Genomic DNA, 8,488 nt, shown 5'->3' on the forward strand with positions numbered 1-8,488 from the left:
CATATATTCATTTTTCAAGCATATAAGTATAACTATTTATATCGTTGAGAATAAAATTGCGTGTTTATCGATCCGAAATTTTTGTGGCTGAGTTCCTCATGAAGCGACTTTTTCGGAAAACAGGATGTTATTCTACCGTCATTTGTCTCAAACCGTCTTTTAATTTAAAGGCTTCTTTTATTATCTTCTATTATAATAAAAAATATATCGAAATTTTATTAACAGATTTTATGCAAATTCTTCTTTTATATAATAATTTTTTTTCATAAAATATTTAAAATAAATTTTCTGATTTTTTACAATTTCAAAAATATTGATTCATTGGGAAGCCAGCCATAAAAATTTTGGACTGACAAGCATACAATTTTATCTCCAATGATATAAATGCTTATATTTATATGCTGGAAAAGTGAATACTGCTTATATATTAATAAATTCTTATCAATTATTTATTAATAATACATTTCTTTTTGTACGTATAGAAATTCAAATATCAATAATTCAATAATCTTGTATTTAACATACAGACAAACAGTAATGTATACTAATAATTCTAATGGGTTGATCCCTACTCCATTACTTTACCAAGATTCCATTTTTCGAAGTCCGACAGTAAAGTCCATGGCATATACAAAAACGTAAGGCCGTAAGACATAATCAGTAAACGAATTGCCCAATCACGGTAAAGACCGTAAGGCCAGTAGCGAATCCAATCTTACTGTTTACGTGTTACGTTTTTGTATGTGTCATGGACTTAATGGGACAACACCATCGACATATATATGTAGAATGAATACCTCAGTACCGCCGATGGCGGTAGTGAGGATAGATACACGAGTAGAGTGACAGACAGATAAATGATTGAACGTTGTTTCTCTGTTTATTAAGCCTCAATGATTGTTGTTGAGGCTTGAATCGGTTATTAAATTCAATTTGCTATTTGAGAGAAGAAAAAATTACGTCTTTATTGATGGACAGACGAGACGAGACTGACTCGCATGGCAACGATGCGAGAGTCTAACTTGTTTGTTTAGTTAGAGTGACATGGCAACGCGACGGTCGACCCGAATAACAAAAACAGTCGAGACATGCCACGGAGACACTCGGGCCTTTTCGTTGAACATCGATAGCGCTCTTACATTACTCACACAAGCACACTAAGCTGACTCAACACTTCCGCCGCTTGAGTGCTTGTTTACATTCACACGCATCCCCATACTATCTCGCAGACTCTAAATCTCTCTTTCGGCAGAGCTTTCGTTAAGATATCCGCCTTTTGTATTTCAGACGCGATCGCGACTTATTTATAGACCTATAAAACAACTTGCATCGCTTTTCGTGATTTCGAACTCATTACTCAATAATGCCGTTATCTGTTTAACAACTTCTTTGGACTTGCACGCGATGAGCCCGTCATCTACAAACAGCGCAAAATACACAATTTCATTTTCGTAGCAGCCAGTATAAATACATTTATCCGCATTGGTTTCCGTAAACTCGAAACGTTTTAAGAAACTACTGAACTTCTTGTTCCAGCACCGAGGTGCTTGCTTTAAGCCATACAACGATTTGTTTAGACTACACACTACATTCGTGTTGTTGTTCACACACTTTCCATTGAACCCCTTTGGAATCTCCATGAGTATCTCCTCGTCGAGACTACCATACAGAAACGCCGTTTTTACGTCAAACTGTCCGAGTTCAAGATCTTCTTGTGCGACGAGTGCTAACAGCAGTCGTAGTGAGTCGTATCTCACTACCGGTGAGAATGTCTCGTTGTAGTCGATACCCTGACGTTGTAGAAAGCCTCTTGCACATAATCGAGCTTTATATCGATATACTTGTCCAGTCGTGTCCCTGAGCTTCTTAAAGACCCACTTTGAGTCTATAGTTTTCTTATCAGCTTCCCTCGGAACGACGGTCCACGTGTGATTCTTCTCATGAGCTTTGAGCTCCTCATGGATCGCCTCAATCCATCTTGAAGAGTCTTCTCCGCTGATTGCTTCTTCGTAACTCGCAGGAGAATCGTACTGAGCTAAGTTAATCTCGTACTCCTGGTCGTATCGCTCTGGTCGTCTTAATGACCCACGATTGCGCAGTCGGCGAGGTTCGTCAGACATTCGCTGTGGCTCAACGCTGTCCTCTCTTTCGGGTTCTTCAAAAACGACTTCAGGATTCGACTGCTCCTTTTCCTGTCCTTGTTCTTCGTCGTATTGAATGGAGTCGCCTGTCGAAAACATCAAGTCTTCGTTTTCGCTATTGACCGTCGAAGATTCACTTTTGTTTCGTTTCTCGTTGAACACCACATTTCTTGAGACAGTCACCGTCCTGGTCTCCGGGTTGTACAACCTGTAGTTGGATGAATTTCCTTCGTACCCTACGAACATCACCTTCTTCGACCTCGCGTCGAATTTCTTCGTGAATTGTTTAGGTACATACACAAAAGCTTCCGATCCGAACACTCTCACATGACTTAGATCCGGTTTTTCTCCAGTCCAGATTTCGTACGGCGTCTTTGTCCTTCTTCTTTCCGACGACAACACTCTGTTTTGGATATAGACGGCCGTATTTACCGCTTCCGCCCACAGCAACGTCGGTAAATTCTTCGCTTTCAGCATAGTACGCGCACACTCAACAATTGTTCGGTTGTCTCGCTCAGACTTGCCGTTCTGTTCTGGCGTGTACGGTGCACATGGCTCGAATTGTATACCGCGCGACGATAAGTACTGCTTAATCTTCTCATTAACGTACTCCCGGCCGTTATCGGTACGCAATCTTTTCATTGATCTCCCGAATTTGTTCGCGATCAACCTGTCGAATTCTTTCAACCGTTCGAATACATCCGATTTGTGTTTCAAGAAATATACGTATCGGAACCCGGAAGCATCATCGATGAAAGTCACAAAATATCGCGCACCTCCCGGAGAGGTCTCGGACATTGGCCCACATACGTCACTGTGTATAAATTCACCCGGCTTTGTGCACCCTTCTTTTTCAGCTGCCTTGAACGGTAATCTGTGTGCCTTTCCAAACTGACAAGCATCACAAAAGAAATCTTTTTCGTTGGTAACACTCACCCCTTTTATGAGCTGTTTGTTCACCAGATCACATATTGCACGTTTGTTCAAATGTCCTAAACGTTCGTGCCAGAGCTTTAAATTCGTCGTGGTCACGTTGACTTCGCCTGCACTTCGTGCATTTTTCACGCGGAAAAACATTCGGAAGATTTCGTTCGACTGCTTGACTCCAGTCGCCACGATTTTGTTATTGTCTGTCAACACTACATATTCACTAGCAAAACTCACTTCGAAGCCTCTCGAAGTACATACACCGACGGAAAACAAGTTGTTGCGCACTTTCGGTACATAGAGCACATTTTCTATGCGCGCCTCGCGCCACACGCCGTTGACGAGCTTATCGATAATTACAGTTCCTTCGCCTGACACTTCGCACACGCCGTCGTCTCCGACCGATACCGTTGTGCCTCTGAGCGGACGGAACTCGGTAAACCATTCACGTCGAAACGTGATGTGCCGTGAAGCACCACTGTCGACATACCAGATATCTTTCTTATCCAGTTGTAGCCATTGATTTTTGACATTCTCAGGCATTTTACCAAACCGACTGTTTCTTGAACTGTTGTTTACACTTCCCGAACTTTCAACGATAAACACGCTTCCTCGCGTCTCACTTTCGTCCCTGGCAGTTTTTCCTTGTTTTCGCGTCGGGCAATCACGTGCGTAATGCCCCTTCTCTTGACAACGATAGCACTCGACGTCCCTTTTTTTCTTCTCACATCTTTTGTTTACCTCATTTCTTCCTTTCGAGTCTCCTTTGTGTTTTGAACTGCCAGCCCTCTCGCTGATCCGCATCGCTGAAAATGCCGTACTTTCTTCTTTTTCAGCTACCAAACGACTTTCCTCGGTGATAAGTCGTTCTTGCAGATATTCTACAGTTTGTCGATCAGGATCGACACTGTCCCACGCTGTCTGCAGGACGCTAAATTTTGAGGTTAAACTCGATAGTATTTTCGCCATGATTGTCAAGTCGGACACTTTTTCTCCGAGATCACGTAACTGTATCGCCAAATTCTGTACTTTTGCTACATGCTGAACGGCCGAATCCATCGCTCCCATTCGATATTCATGGAACCGTTTCATTAATACGAGCTTGTTCGCTGCTAAATTTTGCTGGTGGATTCTTGCGAGTGTATCCCACATTTCCTTGCCGGTGGTACATACTAGTAAGCTTTCTAGTTGTTTGTACTCCATTGCTCTCGAAATGATAAACATCGCTTTTGCGTTGTCTTTCACCCACGCCTTCACACGCTCCTCTTCAGCTGCTGCAGGTCTTACGTTTGTACCGTCTACGATTTCGTAAATACCACAAGCTCTCAAAGCCGCTTCCATCTGGAATTTCCATCCGAGGAAATTTGTTCCATCGAATTTTGGCACGTGCTCCACAGAAAATTCGTCTGGCATTTTTATTTACACTTAGCAAATTGAACGCACTGGAATCGTATCTGGGCCCATAACCTGTTGAGGCTTGAATCGGTTATTAAATTCAATTTGCTATTTGAGAGAAGAAAAAATTACGTCTTTATTGATGGACAGACGAGACGAGACTGACTCGCATGGTAACGATGCGAGAGTCTAACTTGTTTGTTTAGTTAGAGTGACATGGCAACGCGACGGTCGACCCGAATAACAAAAACAGTCGAGACATGCCACGGAGACACTCGGGCCTTTTCGTTGAACATCGATAGCGCTCTTACATTACTCACACAAGCACACTAAGCTGACTCAACAGTTGTTGATTCAGCAGTACTACTCCAACCAATCAGGCTAGTGAACAAAGAAAGAACGTTCATCCATTCAAAGAGAATTGAGGGAGAGTGGAACAAACTCATCCAGAAATCGCCATTTTTAGTGCACCGTTGAAGTGAGTAGGAGAAGTATTTTTTCATTATCCAACCAGAAGCTATCATAGCTAAGGCTATCTTCGTCTTCAAAATAGCGATCATGTAACTTTTTCCATAGGGTGGAAACGTAAAAAGTGAAAATTCTTTGTATGTATGTGTGTTTATGTACAAACATACATACATATTTACTTTTCACGTTTCCGCTTTAATGAAAAAGTTACATGATCGCTACTCAGAAATCAAAAGACGAAGATAGTCTTATGGAGTTATGGCTCCTGCACACAGAACGCGGTAACGCTTGCCGCATGGCGGAAGTTTGCGCGATAGCCAATCAACATCTCGATTGCTCGGAAGTAATAGATATATAATTTCTACCGCGCGAAACTGAACTCAATCCAACTTTTGTTGCGCGACGAAAGTAATATTACACCAGTTCTAGAAGTTTTGCATAATGAGGCTGACTTAAGAGCATAGAATTATTGGTTAGTGCGATAATTTCCGCAAGCGTTACCGCGTTCTGTGTGCAGGAGCCATTACTACTTCAACAGTGATCTAGTTTCCACCGAGAGTTTAAATCGGATCAGAATGTACGAACCAATCAATTACAGTCGAGTATTCCCCAGTTATAGTCGAACGACAGGGGAATGCTTTTCTAATTTTCACCTCATTTAAAGATACGTAATCGACTCCCTATCTCATTCGTTGTGTACTATAGTTGATGGTATGTATGATCTTATTAGTAAAAATTTTCAAAAATCACTTTGCAAAATCTGGCTCTGTAAGCCTTCCCAGCAATATAACAAAGAAATCCCAACAGGTTTCATAAGGAAAGATTATTTCTTTGAGAACAAAAATGCATAACCTAGGTCACCAGAACTGCACGTTCTATTACAGTTGATTGCTAATCATAGAGAAATTCTTTATATTGAGTCGAACAAAGAAAGATAATAAGTTTCCTTGTCTTTCTTGATGGCATTGACAATTCTTGCCTTCGGCGTGCCGAGAGTGATCGAGAGCGAAGCTAGACAGCATGAGACAATCTGTTGAAAAAAATCCTCTTTTGGTCTGTCGCGCTTGGTAGTGTTACGTCCGGTGAACTCGCGCGACTCTTTTCTTTCGTAGAGATCTGGAATTCGTCGAAACACAAAAATTATGTTTTCCTTTTTTCTTCTGTACACTAAAAACTAAAACAATGGACGCGGTCTCCTCGTGAATGTTGCTCCGATAAGATTAAGTAAATAAAAAACAAATAAGAAACGGAACGCGACGTTCGGGGGTGGATGCTGGATGGCGATAATGCACGAGCGGCTTATCGCGAGACGTGCGTTCCTCGAGATCATAAAATTTTAGAAGATACTTTCCCATACTACAGATTACTGTCAACATCCTTTCCTCCCCCAAAATCTTGACCAATCTAAGAGCAAAGAAAAATACTACTAACTAACGAAACCTATCCCATCAATTCAAATTTGAGTAATCTGGGGGGATTAGTATAAAAATCGCGATTCCGCGGCCCTCGGTGTCATTTTTTTTCTTGAGTTTTTCCTTGAGTTGAAATATCTCTACAGTTGTCGCGATATTTAAAAAGGCTTCAACCGATTTTCGAAGCCCTTTTTCTCCAGTAGAGTCAGTGTTAAAGAAACATCATAGTCTTGCACATCCTGGCCGGAGAATCTCTAACGATAAGCATCTCAATAATAAGTCAGTATATCTCTATTCTCTGGCTCCCTTCTTGCTTTATCTTTTGGTAATTTATTTCAATATTTCATTTTATTTTTTTTATTATTCATTTGTTTTATTTTATTTTTATTCTTTTCTTTCTTTCCTTCTCTCTTTTTCACCTCTTATGTACAAAAAAATAGAAACATTGCAATTCGTTCACGTTATAATTTCAATCTGTCGCCGTCGCCGCACAATAATTGTTCGCCCCATGTCGACCGGTCGTTCGTGTTCGCTAACACTATCATCATCCGAGGAAAATTAGGCCAAATCCTCTCAAATCCACTCACCAAAATCTCCTTCTCCTTTTATTCTCTCGTTATTCTCTTCATAACTCTTCCCTTCCATTCTGCCACGATATTTCACACACGCACGCACGCACGCACGCATGCACGCACGCACGCACGTACGCACACATTTTTTTAATAAAAAATATATATTAATGAACTGGAAAAGATACGGGCAGTAGGAGTCAAGCGAAGAAGACGTCGCGCAAATAATATACTCGTATTTATGAAATGTGAAACTTTTTTATTTACTAAAATGCGCTTACATATTTCAGCTCACTTTTGAGCCCTGCTCAGAAACAACACAAATTAATTTCGATTGGAACAACGACTGGACGTAATATTGGAGGAGGAGTCTCACTACAGGAAGTGATTGATTTCGGAGATAATATTCATCAGGAGACGGACGCACGGACTCAACTTGTAGACGGATATGGAGGGGCTTCCCAAGGCCTACCTTCCGATCATAGACAAGCCATAAAGGCTTGGGTTGTTGTCACGTCTAATCAGTCAGTGTCGTTCGTACGCAGTAATGAGTCTTTCTGGCGTGATTTTTGATTATTTTCCAACTTTTATTTTCATGAAATTGATTAACGTTTCAATGCGAAATTTTACATTTGTAAGCTTCTCTCTCAATTATACTAGCTAAAACTAAAAGCGACTCACTATGTCTGATACTGACTGGCCAGAATATCAAGAACCGATTTATGAGTGATTCATAGTAATGTTTGCGATATGGTTTGTGATTTGTGATCAGGGCGTCCTTATTTTCGGGATAATTAATTGTAATCTTAAGGTTTTTGATCAATTTTTTATATTCTCTATTTTGATATTTCCATTATTTTCTTTTTTTCGTTTATTTTTCTTTTTTCTTTTTCTTTCACTCTTTTTGGCGTTTGAATTTTCGAGGTAGGGGAGCTCACCATGATAAGATGATTTTTATTTACAGTTTATTTATGTTAATTTGTATTGTCTCTGAGGAGGGCTCAAAAGTGAGCTGAAACATGTAAGCGCGTTTTAGTAAATAAAGAAGTTTCACACTTCATAGATATATTATTTGCGCAACGTCATCTGCGCTTGACTCCTACTGCGCGTATTCTTTCCAGTTCTTTGATTTATAAGGAGTCTTGGTTAGTTTAATTTGTAATATAAATATTAATATTAAAATAATAATAGAATTATTTTCTCTTTCTCCTATGGTTTTCTCCTTAATTTTAATATAAAAATATAAATAAATATATTATATACATATATAAAATAATAAAATTTTAAGATTAAATAAATTCTTTAGTGCATTAATGCAAAAAAGATTTTTAATTAAAATCTGCTTTAATAATTTACTAATTTAACAATAACTTCTTCATACATTACATACTCAAATGTTGAATAATTAATTCAATGTTTAATTTAGTTTATACTGTGCTTTTATTATAAAATATTAGCTTTTTATCTTGCTACACGTGCTTTTATTTATATGTTGAGATAAAAAGCCACTCTCCTGATACTAAAATTATTTTCACAAACAAAACAACTTTTAAATAGAAATTGAAATTGACGAATG

The sequence above is a fragment of the Trachymyrmex septentrionalis genome, unplaced genomic scaffold (genome assembly GCF_001594115.1).
Source record: "Trachymyrmex septentrionalis isolate Tsep2-gDNA-1 unplaced genomic scaffold, Tsep1.0 scaffold106, whole genome shotgun sequence".
NCBI classification, from domain to species: Eukaryota; Metazoa; Arthropoda; class Insecta; order Hymenoptera; family Formicidae; genus Trachymyrmex; species Trachymyrmex septentrionalis.